The sequence below is a fragment of the Montipora capricornis genome, chromosome 12 (assembly GCF_036669925.1).
Source record: "Montipora capricornis isolate CH-2021 chromosome 12, ASM3666992v2, whole genome shotgun sequence".
NCBI classification, from domain to species: Eukaryota; Metazoa; Cnidaria; class Anthozoa; order Scleractinia; family Acroporidae; genus Montipora; species Montipora capricornis.
This window is the reverse complement of record NC_090894.1, coordinates 30747438-30762414: the sequence shown is the minus strand read 5'-3', so window position 1 is coordinate 30762414 and position 14977 is coordinate 30747438. Positions and strand designations below refer to the sequence as shown.

Below are 14977 nucleotides of genomic sequence, written 5' to 3'. Positions count from 1 at the left end.
TTTTGTCTTCTGAAGTAAACTTCTCAAATAACATGAAGTTAAAGTTTCATCATCAGCTGACGACCAAGAAATGGTATGGTTGCCCATGATTTTGCTGCAAACTATCTTAGAGAGGTCCGTGAAAAGTAAAAGAAAGAAGAGGACATTCATTGCGTGTTGGTGTCATTTGACTCTTAAAAACGCCTTTGTAAGATGTAGTTGAAATCTAATATAGTGGGCTTGTGGCAGTAGTTCTTCGAATATTTAAAAACGTAAACCCCATGATATCGGTGGCAACTTTATTACTACTTTGGTTTTTAGTGTTAATTTTCATTTATCGATTCTGTTTTCTCCACAGGTAACTGAAAGGCTACCCTGCCGTGGTAAAATATAGACCCCTCTCCCAGACTGATGTGAACCTTTTGGCATACTGATATGATGTGAGTCCCCACTAAGTTATCTGCGACCGTAGGGTCATTTTACTCTTATCGGAATGTTTATTCAGATGTGCACAACACAACGTGGTAATACGAATGCAATTGTCATCCCAGGCAATTTTCTTAATGTTAGTTTTCAGTAAATGGGTTCTACTAAAGGTTTTGGCTTTAAAGCGAAAATTGGACCAAACAAAAATATCCTCTACCTCTATATAGGACGGACGCAAGGAGACAATTAGGCAAAAAAATTCTGAGCTGTCTAGATTTAACACTTTTGACAAATTCTCATTGCGCATTTTTTCTATTTTTTTTTTTTCAAAAATAATGTTCTCTCTCGGCAGAGTCATTAGACCATATCCGACCTACTTCCCGCCAAAATCATGACGAAAAAAATGCGCGCGAAATATTGTCTTGTGGCGTCTACAATAGTGAAAACGGGAGTATCTGACAAACATCTGCCAAAAAGTAATTAAGCGGGAAAGAGTTTTCGGGAATCTTTTGAAAAAGCGATATGATGTGTGTACCCATTAACTTACTGCAAATAGAGTCGTGATTATGGGGTCTCAGTTACACTCCTCGTAGCCTGAGGCTAATAGATTCAACTTGCGAAAACGTCATGCCAAAGTAATGTTCTAGACAAAGTATGGCCATATTGTACCTTTTTTTCAACTTGATCCATATGACTGCGTAAAGGATAAGCTAGCAAACTCGATATAATGTCATTACAAACTCTTATGAAAAGTCAGTGTTTGAACGTTTAAATTTCTCGCACTATCAGTGAGTGCGGGGTTGTTTTGCTAAGCGGTTAACAATATTTATTGCTGCACGGCTGTCTTTGAAAGAAAACGACTTAAATAAGAGAAAAACGGTAGCATAAACGAACTTAAAGAAGATGCCTACTATTCAGCAAACTAATCTTAAAAGGGTCAGTTAAGGTTAAAAGAAAGAAAAAAGTCTTTTATTACCTATTGTCACTAGTTTTTGTTTGACATCTGAAAATGCTGTATTAAGATACGTACTTTTTCCTCCTATTTGACAAGTCTATGCAGTCATTGTATTATTGTGAATTAGCCGCAGCATCGTAGTGCTGAGAAAAATGCTATTCTCGGTTTGAAACAACTGTGCTTCGATAGGTCGTTGGAGAACAAAACTTTCTTTGATAATGTGCCTTTTAGTTTGTTCCTCGCAGTTGGTTACTTTTATTTTGAGACCAAACATCATGTAAAACAGGTTCTTTTCTTTGGTGGGGAAACGAGAAACTGGCACGATTATCAAGGACGTGAAAAACGTGTTGCTTTATTTAAGAATCCAAAAATCCATTAAGGTAAGTACAAATGTTTGTTGTTTTAGAATATCAAAAGATCAAGTTGTCGTCTCAAGATACTGAGTTCCATTCCCTTTTTGAAGTATGATAAGGGTTTCCTTGAATGGGTATTGCAGTGCTTTGATAAGTCGTTTCAGAAAGAAAGTTCCATTGATAATTTGCTGCCTCACTTGTAATACACAGTTGCTTTTTTAGATCTTTAGACCAAAAATTCAAACAGATACTTTTCTTTGGTGGGACCTGAGAATCTGACAGCATTAGCAACTCTTAAATCTACGTGATAAGACTGTCACTTAAATGGCCTTATACGTGAATGAATTTCGTAGCTACTTGTCTGAAGATAAATGGATACCTTGCCTCAAAGCATCATACTTCACGTTTTCTCATATTTACCCTACAAATTTGTTCGAAGAACCGCTTCTCTAGTGTGCAAGGCTTGGCTGCAAATTTCTTACGACAAAACTCTGATTAAGTACGCAAGAAATCATGAATTCTCCGTTGTAAAAGCACAGAACACATCAAAGGAGACAGTGGATAACTTTCTCATAGCAGTCCAATGGAGGCCTAGTCTATTCCGCTCTATTGATTTAAGTGGCGCAAAAAAACCTGGGCAACATTCTGCAAAATAGTGGAAAACTGTGCTGGACTGACAGTTCTTAACATGGCAAAAATGAAAGGTGAACTTTGTAAATATCCAGTTATTCGAGCTGTTAACATTGCGGAGCTCAACTTGAGCCAAACAATGTTGGATGACAGCCATCTAGTTTTTGTTACCGGAAGCATACCCTCGTTAGGAATATTAAACGTAGGCGGCTGTGAAAATTTGACTTACAGAGGAATTAGCAATGCCTCTTTTTCGTCCTTGCGTTTTCTTAGACTAGCTTTTTGTAAGGTGGGTCTTGAGTCCATCATTTGTGCCATTCAAAAGCACGAGATTTTCGCGATGTGCGTGGAGGGAATATCACTAAGCAAAGAGGACATCGCACGTTTGGTTGATCTCTTTCCAGACATAGCCGAGGTTGGTGTTCCCTCTTTATGTGGTTTGCCACGAGGAGCTGTTTCTTACCGAGCACTGGCGTCTCTTTGCTTTTATTGCCGCTCATCACCCAGTCTACAGTATTGACCGTCAAAGAAAGTATTGATGGAAGCTGGATGGAACTTTAAAAAAACTACTAAAAGAACTGGTATTGCTAACCTAACCTTGAAAAGCTTCGAATTTAGAAGGAACACCGACGGCAACGAGAACGTCATGAATTTCGCTACCGTCAAAGTATTTGATCTTTTTGTTTTGATTCATAAACGGTGCCCTTTACTTCAGCTATGCGTTTTTCCCTCTGATGTCAAAATGTCCATTTTTCTTACTTTTTCATCGCATTTGCCACCCTTTTTTCTTGCCCAGTGTTATGATCTGAAAAAAACTTTTCAATGGTGGGTATCCGTAGACATTGAAAATGTCAATTCTCGTAAAATCTATTGTCATGTTGTCCCTGGATATCTTATTGTATTGAACTGATTGATTTCATCTTCGCATGCTAATTTAAACTACAAGTTAATTTACGATCTTCACGACATAACTATAAAGAAAATTCCAAGACTTTCCAAACCTGAGTAAAACGAAATCACGAATAACACGTTTCCCCAATAGTAAAAATCACTCAATTGCGAGGACATTTTACGAGGGACTCAAAAATGTCCCCAGATTCTGAACAGACCCCACAGTTCCCCAAGACTGTGCATAGGTGAACCTATATGGCTTTTACGGGTCAAAACTTGCGTCAGTTAAACACAATAAGATATGCAGGCGCCATTTTCTTGGTTGTATGAATCGTGCCACTCTCTGGTTAGGGGCCGACCATTTAACTCTTGAGAGGGGAGGGTGGGTGGGTGATTTCTGGTCATTTTTTTTTTTCTAGCAAACTGAGATATGTCCAGGTGCGTCCTAATTAGACGCACGCGGATTTCAATAAGCGTCACGAAGTGTCCCCTTGCTCTTCTAGCCAACTTCAACATCACTTGTGTCTCAGAATACAAACAATTTATGTCACAAAGTGTCCCCCAAAGGCTGCTCTCTTTAAGTGAAGATTAACTGCTGCATTTACCAAAGCTAAAAATAACGCTAACCTTTACCCTTACCTTATTGTTGAAAATAGGTAGCAAATGCTTAGACTTAAATTGGGACACTTTTTTTTTCCCACCTAAATGCTCTGCAGGATATATATTTTTTTCTCTCCTCATTTCTCTGCAGGCTTTTTTTTTCCTTAAAAAAGTGTCGTGTTTACATTTACAGAGTGTATTTACATTTACATTGTGGTTATTGCAGTAATAGTTCTAATATATGGAGCTGCAAAACCTTAAAATCAAAGCTATACAAAATCATTCTTGTATAGCGACATGTTTTCGGAATGTCATTCTTTAGAATCATTTAATATTACCTAATAACAATATTCTCATGTTATAAAGTGATGCTCCAAAGGTAGATTTGAAAATGTTTAGCTTCTTAATTAGGTAAAAATAGCAAAAAGCAGTTCAGAAATGCTCATAGCATGGTAATTACTAAAAAAAAAATGTAAAAATAGCAAAAGTGCAGTTCAAGTGTAACACCAGTGCAAAAAGCAAAAAGTGTAACACCAGTGCAAAAAGTGTAACACCAGTGCAAATTACACATATTCTGGATTTTGATTTGCAGAAAGACATTGGGAAAGTTGTAGCCAATGATCTCATGTAAACGGCAATTACAAAATTTTGTACAAAAAACTCTGAAAAAATTTTTCTCGAATGCGAAAAAAAGGGCTTCAAGAAACATCTTCCGGCACTTTTTCCACGCGAATTTTTTCATGTTTGTATTATTAATAAGTAAATACGTTTTTTCTCGTTCAAATTGGAATTAATTTGCACTTGTGAGTTTTTGAAAAAGCTGAAATTGCACTCGCCGAAGCGGCTCGTGCAATTTCAGCTTTTTCAAAAACTCACTCGTGCAAATTAATTCCAAATTGAACTCTAGTATTGCAAAATTATAAGTTAGTTGATTCAATAGCAAAAACCGTATAATTATTTCAAAGTAATTACTTGAAAATGCTTCAGTTGAAAAGATTTAAAAACGAACAAATTATTTTTCTATGTCTAATAAGACTTGATTCTTCAAATAGAAAAATTTACCTCCATTACTGCTTGTGAGTTTGGATACAGTGCGAGCCAGCAAGCCAGAAATCCCTGATCCCATTATAAGGGTAAACCGCAAGCTACCTAAGCCAACTGTAGGCTAACCAGAGTGTTATTTAGACCAATCAATGTCACTTTGTTATTTTATGACTTTGGTGCCATGTGAACTGAGCAAGCAAGAAATCCCTTATCCCATTATAAGGGCAAACCGCAAGCTACCTAAGCTAACTGTAGGCTAACCAGAGTGTTATTTAGGCCAATCAATGTCACTTTGTTATTTTAATAGGCTAACCAGAGTAGCTTGCTGGCTTGCAGATTATCTGGAATGGTTGCAGTTTTGCTGGGATTTCGTAAAGCCCCCCAGGAATGATGAAATAGCTTTGCAACATTTTTTTTTTCTTGCTTGCAGCAGTGCAAGAATTTTTTTTTTCTATTTCATTTGTGATGCCTGCATTTTTTTTCTTCCAACAAGCCCTTGCAGGAAATTTTTTTTTCAAAGTCACCCACCCCCCTTCCTCCCCCCCTCAAGAGTTAAATGGTCGGCCCCTTTGTTGGCGTCTGTGCTTCGTGGGTGAACTATATCGCTTTGAACCAAAATATCCCTTAGTATTAAGCGTTATTAACAGGGAATTGAGTGGCATAATCCGTTCCAAATTTCATTTATTCTGCTTGCCGGACCTGGTTTCAAGGATGGTGGAGTTTAGTTTTTAGATCTTATTTATGTGATCGATAATCGTACTAATTAGTTCTCTGTATCTCATAGAAGTAAAGGGCCCGTTGATGTGAAGCGATAAAGCTGCAGGCTTATACCTAAGGTCGCGGTTATTATCTGTTTTCTTTCCTGAAATTTTGGTTCCGTATAAGGAAAGTAGTGTTATAGCCTCGTCGTAACAATGCATCAACCTGAATTGCCAGGACAATTATTTTTTTAAAAAACGCGTTCTCCCGCGATTATCAGTTTATTTCTTGATCTCTAGTTAACAAATATCCGATCAAATTCTTGCAGCCTCGCTATTGTCTCACACAAAAAGTGCAATCCTTGCAAATGTTGTCACCGGTGATCGACCTTAATAACAGCTCGTTTTACATGTACAGGTTGTAATTTATAATTGTCGTTGCATCCAGTTTTTGGCATACTAACTCTGCTTCCAAGAATGATTCTTCTTCCTTTTTTCGTTAGCTCGAGGGGTCTTTTTAAATCCTTATGAAATTGTATATTATCCAAACACATATAACCTCTCTCAAATCTCCACTACTGCTTAGGAAGCAACCATTTGAGCGGTGAAGCTCACTGATCATGGTTTAATTAGGTGACTGTGGTGGAGATTACTGCTTGTGGCTTGTCAGGCTATTCTTGGGTTGCACGTGACGTCACAAAAAGAAACTACAAAACTAAAGAGCCTTTTGAGTTTTTGTCTTGATCAGCTATAAGAGTTTTTAAAAATATATCTGTTTGCATGTTTTCAGCTCGGTACCGTGCTTCGTTTCGAAAATAGAGCAGTTTGAATTTCAGAGTTTTTCACAGTGCGTGACATGTTGACAGCTTTCGAAAAACATGCCAGTTGCATAAAAACATCTATTTCCCTCGTGTTTTTGTGGCCTAAACAGCCAATATACTAGGAGACGTGTCTATACGAATGTTTTCTTCTAGCTCATTATTGTGCAGAAAGTGTTAAAGACAGCCAAACTCCAGATGTTTTTCTAGGTTTCCGGCCGCTGTGTTGGTGTACTTCAGCAGTACACCAACATGGCGCCTCCGTACTAAACTCTACAAATTTGAGTAATAAATTTCGCCGAATAACTCAAGTACGGAACAACGCACAGCACTGAGACTTGGACCCGTTGTTTATTTATTCCTCTTCTATAACATTTCCATTTCTTGACTCAATTTCGTAAGTGGTAAGCGATTTATGTTTTCACTTGCGCGACATGCAACCCAAGAATATAATTTAAGTTTCTCGCTCTAGCTAGTTATCTTGGCTCAGATATTTCCTTTGCCAATCTTCCCAAAGTGTTGGCGGGAAATCTCTCTCGACGGGGAGCGTGACTTACATGGCCTTGTCATGTTGCCTTAGCTGCTGCGTTTTTACACAAATCTATCGGTCGATGAAGTTCAACGTCTGAGTGAAGCCAGCCAAACCTTTGAGACCTCTGTAACCTGAAACCTCTGTACCTCTGAGATGGCGGGAAGGAAAAAGTTGTTTACAATTTGTGAGTAAAAGTTGAAACCTTGAAAAGTTATAGTATTTACTATTCTCCACTTGATAGAGTATTATTAGTATGGGTTATCAATTGGTGAATAACAGTAATTTAACTGAATGCAGTGCAATTTGGTCTGAAATCATAAGTGTGATTTCAAAATCAAACGAGCGCTAAGCGCGAATTCGATTTGAAATCACAAGTATGATCTCAGACCAAAATTGCACGACACATAGTTCCATTACCACTTTATTACATCCATTTAGATATCACACATAATTATTTAATCGCTAAAATACAGGATTTTAGACAGTGCCAAAATTTTATTGATCCAGTCGGAAACAAAAGTTGCAAAATTGGCCACACAATGATTTTCTTTGTCTTTCATTTTCCTGCAATTTGATTGGTTACCTTAAACAAGCCTTGAAATCTGATTGGTTGTTTTGTTTTAGTGGCCCATTCTCATTGGCTGGGGAAATGGAGCGATGCAGAGCAAAAAAAAATCCGATTTGGGAATAAATCGCACTGCTGAGAGCCAATCACATTGCAAGGTGCACCAGTGATTTCTAAATGGGTGTAATAAAGAGTGAAATTAGGAAATAATTTCTCGCGCGTTTTGTCCAAAATCAAATACTGAATTTTCAGAGCCTTCAGGCGAGGGAAATAATTTGACTTTGGAGAAAACGCAAGTGAAATTATTCCCTAATTTCACGAGTACACCATTTGATTAACTATTAACATCATGGGTTACAAATTACGTTCGTAAGACGCGGGTTTTTTTTCAAACCTGGACGCCATTTTGGCACTGTAGCAAAAATTGCCACAGCAACAGTAATTTCACATGTGAAATTATAAATTAACGCTGAAAATTTGCGCCAAAATTAAGGAGTAATTTGTCACCCACGTTATTTTAGGTACAATTTGCTCAATTTTTTGGTCAACTAGTACTCGGATACAACAGCCGTAACCACCGAACTCACTTTTAATCCTTTCTTCTCAACGAAAAAGTTGCGCAGTTGATAATAGGAATATATGTCACATCGCCAATCGTCATTAAATCTGATCTTTTACAAGTTTTTGCTTTAGAAGAGAATGACAAAACCAACAACAGAATGGGCACAAACAGACGATAATACCGAACTTTTCAGCTTTCAGATGGAAATTGTGAAAACAAATTTTGACACTAAAAAAGTGCTGATATCGTCTTTTCATAATCTTCTTTAGCTAAAGCTGTTTCGTTTCGCTTGCTGGCATGAAGATGAATGGTGGTTTCTGAAGCGTTCTTTAAAATTAGTTGCTAGTCCAACGTATGATTCAGTCGTTGTGTCAGTGGAGGTGACAATGTCTTGATAGATACATTAGTTTGGAGGCATTTACCATCAAGCGGACATTCTGGTTTTCTTTCGCAGTTACATGTGTCATGCTGTTCTCCAGGTGTTTGGGTGGTGTATGCTGAAAGAACTCTTTTGTTGTGGGATCCAATTATTGTTTTCATGTTTGGCATGCAAGATTAGCTCAGTTTCAGTGTGTGCCAATTGAAGATCTTGTTCAATGGATGGTTCTTGGGGAAGCATTTGTCAACGATGAGAACCGGAAACTTCTTTCCCAGGTTTGATCCTTTGCTGCCATCTTGTATGTTAAACTCGTCCCAGTCTTCCCCTTACTGCGATTCCAAAATGGTGGCCTCGCACCAACGTTCGTCGCGAATTTTTCCACTGTTCTTGACCTACACTACAACCTTCAGTTGAGACAGCATAACTAGCGATGAGTTGAACCAAATTGCGGCTTAGAACCGAGTATTTTGATGAGATTTTCAGTTTGTGACGTAAATGCCATCAATTTTGAAAGTTAAAGGTGCGTCTTACAACCGAGTGCGCCTCGTATCCGAAAAACGTCGGTAAGTAATACAAACTGGCAATAATTATTTTTATAATGCGCCGATCAAATCGAAACTTAACAAAAAATGTCTTTCAAAAGTTGGAGACAGACAGACAAATCTGACGACAGGGTAGGGCATTTGGATACTACTTTGGTCCAAGGGGCGGGAATTTGAACAGTCCAATCTTCAAAAGTTTAAATGCCCGTGGTTTTGCCGGAAAAAGGGGGGAGGGGATGTTGAAGTTTCCAGTTGATCGGCGCTTAACTGGAAAGGAACAAAACCTAACAAAGACAAAAAAAAAAAAAAAAAAAAAAAAAAGAAGCAAAAGAGCGTTCGTGTGCTATATTTATTAGCTAACACCAGTTGAAACATGATCAGTAAGTTTACTGTTTTCTGGTGTTTTTCAATTTAGGCCAGTTACTACTACAGAGAAGCCTATTGGATGACACAATAGTTATTATTTATACCTAATCCGCACGGCCTTAACAAAAGGCATGAACTCCACTCCAAAAATCGCATTAACCACGGCAACTTAAATTAGACCTTTTCACATGTTAGAGTGGTTTTCAATTGAGTGTCGAAAGTAATTAGATAATTCTTTGGGTTTTGCATTACTTCACTCAGTGATTGGTTCAAAGTTCTTGCGCCACTTTTTCAACCAATCAGAAGTGAAACCAAAACCAATCGTGGCTCGCGCGTGGACATTTTCCCGCGCTTTGTGTCGGTTACGGTGTAATTACTCCAATTCTTGATTGTTTACGGATTGTCCTCCGTCCTCTCTGATTGGCTAAAGTAATTACTTTGGTTTTGGTTTTACGACACTCAATTGAAAATCGCTCTATTGCTTGTAAATGAATATTATTGTTACTTGTCCAGCTCTTATTTTATTTGTTATTTTGTTGTAAATAGTCTCAATTGTTATGTGATCATGACCTATTGCATAACTATTGTCACTTCAACTTGCTGTTTCACATATAATTGTTATTAATTTTTATTTTGTTTCTAATGTATACCTGCTTAATTATACGCCAATGGCTCAGTGTTTGAATTGTAGATTAGGTAATCTGTTGCATGATGTAAAACATTGCACCTTAATATTTGTCATTACATGATATGTTTTACCTTGATAAGTCTGTGTGAAAGCATGTTATAAGAGAATTGAATTTAATTTAATGCTTTTACTGATTGTTCATCAGGATATGATATAGATGGTTTTCACCTGACGTCACAGCAGCCATGTTGGTACACAGAACGATAGGGAAAAAAGTCTTTTGGGAATTTGACTCTATTATAATGCAGAACATCAGTGAGCCATAATTTGCTATTGTTTTGTGCACCAATATGACCGTCTCATCATGTGATTAAAAACCATCTGTGGCCTGCACTTTACAACTTTACAGAGCACTGACAAGAAGCTAATTCCTCTAGCAACTCTTGTTCACCTTTTGTGCACTCCAATCAAACTTCTTATGTGCTCTGAGCTCCTTAAGTACTGCAATATTATCTTGCATTCAATTTGACCAATTTGATTTGATATGTTAGGAAGAGGCTTATTTACCACAAAACCATTCATGAAAGGAGATTTTTCTTCCTGAGTATAAGGGGAACTAATCTCACATAAGGATGGAGAAACAAGAGAAGAATTATGTGATCCATCTCTCGGAAGTTTACTTTATTACTTTAGGGATGGTGCAAAGTGTTATTGGTAAGTTTATCCAAAAGATTGAATTATTAATAAAATTAATTGTGTATTTCAATCCGTAATTTTCCGAAAAAAAAATAAATGAATAAATAAATGATTATCTTAATTGCACTTCCTCTCCTACGTGTACATTGCCCTCTCATGTCATAAAATTTGTTACAGACAGCTGTAGGGGATGAAGGAATGCTTGGAAGAAAGATTACCGTAGTATTTCATGACCAACAGAAGGTCATATACATGTAAAACATTGTGATAGGTGGAACAGAGAAATGGTGTTTACTTGGCGAGGTTGTATTCCTATAGTCAGAACTGAAATTGGCTGGAGCGTCCATCCTCCACACTACAGTGAAGGCAATGAAGTCAACCTTTTATTTTATTTTTCAAAAACTTCCTAGTTGAGATATGATCTGCTTTGATTGGCTCCTTCAGCTGTGGGAATGTGGTATCTCCCCTGGGAAGTATTCTAAAAATAAATCTTCTCCGGGAAGGACTCAAGAAATTAAAGGGCATGGAGACTCCTACTTGGGGCTCTTGGTGTTAAGTAGTCTCTCTGGGTTTGTTCATGGAGAATTTTTCTGCAAGCAATTTTTTTCTGACTGATTTTGTGAACCCACTGACTCCTGAACCACCAGTCTGAAATTGACGAGTAAAATCGTCTGGCATTAAGTCTCACTCCCACGGGTCAATAGGTTAACTATGCTATAGCATTTGACCTTTTTCCCATATGCGGCTGGTTTTGGTGAGTTAATGTGTCAATCACTTACCAAGCATCATTTTTTATCAACGTTTTTGTCACATTTTGCAGGGGTTTCATAAAGAAAGGTCATATATTCATTGGAAGGGAATGGGACACCCAAGAATGGAAGCAGAATATTGCAGAGGGGACCCTTAAAGCAATACAATGGAATTTGATTGTGGGATTTTTATCCTGAAGGTGGGGTCTAAACCAATGTATAATGTAAGAAAAATTGAGGGCTAGTTATCTACTCATCACACACTCCAAGGAACAACCAAATGAATACAGTCAAGCCACATCATGACATGTATGTCATGCGCGACCAGTTGTTTTGAAATTTGAACAGAGTATTCAAATCTGCGTGCCAGTTTTGAACTTTGCTTTCGACATTCCGAATTCCTTTAGTGCTCTCGCCGCAATTTCTTCGGCCCTCTCTTTCAGGAATTTCTGGATCCGCCCCTGGGTCGTATCAGTTGACCCTAAGATGGGAAGGCAACAAAAAGTTGGTGATGAAATCAACGATTCCAGGAATCCATAACCCGACGATTCTTTGCTCTTTGTTTGACTTTGATAAAGTATAAATGAAGTTCATTGTTGTTATATCCTAACTCTACAATTCTTCTCTTTCACATTTTGTTTTGTAACTTCAAAACTTCCGTGGTCGTTGATTTTTTTATGATGTTAACGACCTGTCATAAAGTTCGAGTTAGTTTAGACGGTACGATTACTTGGGCGCTCGCCATTGCAACAATTCGCATGTGAAAACGTCCAGGCTACCCGGACGTGAACACATGTTACAAATTTGACAGGCAGCTTTTCATTTTCTAACGAACCAAGCTCTGATTGGCAGTAACTTGGACAGATGATTACAACATGTCGTCTTTCAACGCGTCCCTCATCTCAGTTCATGTCAACTACAAATGAGTCAAGAGAGGTCAAGTACGAAACACAGCAATGGTAGATTATGTCAGTACATGACAATGACAGAAGACCTTTTTCGAACCATCTTGACAGACAAATTACATGTATTCGTGAAGGGTTGACTGATGTTCACGACATTATAAAGGCAGAAATCTTGATTCACGCACTAAAACTTTAAAGGATCACGCGTCACGGTTAATATATTATTCACGAATCACAGCTGTATTTCTTCAGTTTTCCCGATTCACGGTTTTTTTGGCATCAACTCACGGATTACGCGAAACCCCTTCCAGACCTTGTTGACTGTAAATCAGTCAACATTATGAAACACAGTTTCACAAAATTTATCAAAATTTGCACATGAATGGTTCAAGTACATGTATAAGGGATTCAGGCGTTATTTTTATTGACATATGCAGCATGAGAGTTACTACTTACTTTAAACTTTCACAAATGATTGCGGAACTTGAACTTCCCTGCCAGCAGAGGTGTCTTCTTGTTGTGTCCACTGCGCTGATGAGTACAGGAAAAGAGACCTCTGCCGCAGGTTGAAACTCACTGTGTTGCGCCGCGGTTATCCTCACGTTAAACTTTGTCTTGTGCGGGCTCACTTAACAACAGCGGAATTACTGAAGGAATGCGTGGGTCACAGTGGGCTCAAGTCACAGTCAGCAAACATATCATGGGGCATGCATTTTGAACAATGCCATCTAAGGTCGTGGACGATGGTTGGATGAAAGTGAGTTTCGACCCATGGCATGCAGAGGTCTCTTTCCCATACTCGTCAGCCCAGTGAATGCAAAGGAAAAGAGGCATCTGCTAGCACGGAACAACTGAACCTTGCATGATTTTGCTTTTGCTCATAGTTTGTGGACTATGTTGTCTTTGGCAAGGGTTTATCCTTCAGTGAAATTTTTAAGACACTGTGATTTTGACACTTTGATTGCAATCCCAATCCACTGATTTTTATACACAAAATCTGCATAAAACATACATGTAACCTCTGGCTGTTATGAAACTATTTTTGCTGTCTTTGCAGGATGAAGGGCAATTGAAAGTATGACACTGAGGTAAGGTAATTGTTTTTGCAAACGTTGGCCGTGGGGCACTTATATTTCAACAGAACTTACAATAGAACAACAGAACTTACAATAGCCCATTCGGCTTCGCCTCATGGGCTATTGACCCATGGCCCTTGAGGGCGAAGGGTCTAATTGTTTTAGTATAACCCAACTAGTCGGACAGAAAAGGCAATAATAAAGTTAGCAAATGCAAGTTAAAGAATTATTATTTGAGAACAAAACGAAAGAAAGCATAACGCTTTTGAAGTCTTTTCGCTACTTGAGGACTGTCAATAATAGTTCTCTAGTAGCATAGCCAATCAAAATGCAGGAATTGCATTAGACCACTAGTTGGGTCCTGTCTGACCTTGTAGCTCAGTCGGTAGAGCAGCGGTGATCTAACCCGAAGGTCGTGGGTTCAATTCCCACCCTGGTCAGACATTTTCTCTGTCCTTGTGTGGGCCCCGGGTGTGGGCCCAATTCCATTGGTAGGGCTAACGCTCACGTGGTTTGCATGGGTAGAAAATAGCACTTCACATTATCTTCCAACAGTTAATTTGGAAGGTAATGACGTTGACAACAGCGTAAACAGAGCAGTTAAAGGCACCTTGTCCGGTGTGGATAATTGACATTTTTGGTGTGATGGTTCCTGATTTTCATTCTGCCTACTAAACCATCTGTCAAGACATTGACAAGTACCAGATTATCTTTTTTTTTTTTGAGCTCACCTGAGCCGGAATGTTTCTTTTGCCTGTTGTTTACAGTTTAATGCCAAGCCTTTGTTACCTTGATTGTTTTACACATAGATGATCTCAACCATGATGCAAAATCTTTCAGAATGTGGGCACGTTATTGTCTTTCAGTCTTTCTTTTCATGTTGCTGTTGTGATGGTTTCATCATCATCATCTCTTTCTTTACGGTCGGAGTTTAGAGTAGCTACATGTCATATTTCCGAAATTTTACTCTACCAGCCATGATATTCTTCAAAGGACAGACCACAACGCCGGTAACTCCATGCCTTACTCTTTGCGAATAGTGTGTGGATTCTTTTTTGTCCCAGAGGGTTGTGAAGAAGAGTTCTGAGACAGGGCCTACGGTTTGTCGTCCTAGAAAGTATAACCATTTGCAGATGTCATTACGACGGTAGCGCTTTCTCCTCACTTACTCTAATAACCGAGTGTTGGTCTTGCGGTGGTTCGAGCCTTCACGCGTGGAAGTCCGATACTCAACGAACTGAGCCATTAGACTTAACTATTAGAGTGTAGTGTGAGCGTTAGCCCTACTCATGGAAATGGGCCCACATAAGGACAGAGAAAAACTCTGGCCAGGGTGGGAATTGTTACCTTTCTTGCAACTGAGCCATTAGCCTGCGTAGCAAGCGTTTCCGTGGGGGGATATGGAAGACTTTTAATGTGTTGGCCGCGCGAAAAGTGGGGCGAGACAAGAAGGAAAGGCTTGCAGACAGTCAACACTCATGGTCATCCATCAAAATGACATTGGACAATTCGTAACAATTACACGACCTAGTATCCCATCTTATTACGACAAGGTTACCTCTGTAAAGAGAATGAAAACATGC

At 38.6% G+C, this 14977-nt stretch overlaps 1 protein-coding gene and 1 long non-coding RNA gene across 4 annotated transcripts in view; both read left to right on the top strand.

Moving 5' to 3' along the window:
* The window catches only part of LOC138027581 (carboxypeptidase O-like), an 87076-nt gene that overhangs the window by 51121 nt on the left and 20978 nt on the right, over nucleotides 1-14977 (top strand). The gene's annotated exons all lie outside the window — the stretch shown is intronic.
* The window catches only part of LOC138027584 (uncharacterized), a 13810-nt gene continuing 9410 nt past the window's right edge, over nucleotides 10578-14977 (top strand). For all 3 annotated transcript variants that reach the window (XR_011127481.1, XR_011127480.1, XR_011127482.1), the window contains exons 1-3: nucleotides 10578-10682; nucleotides 11485-11613; nucleotides 13376-13406. This is a non-coding gene — a long non-coding RNA (uncharacterized lncRNA). The remainder of the gene's footprint in view (nucleotides 10683-11484; nucleotides 11614-13375; nucleotides 13407-14977) is intronic.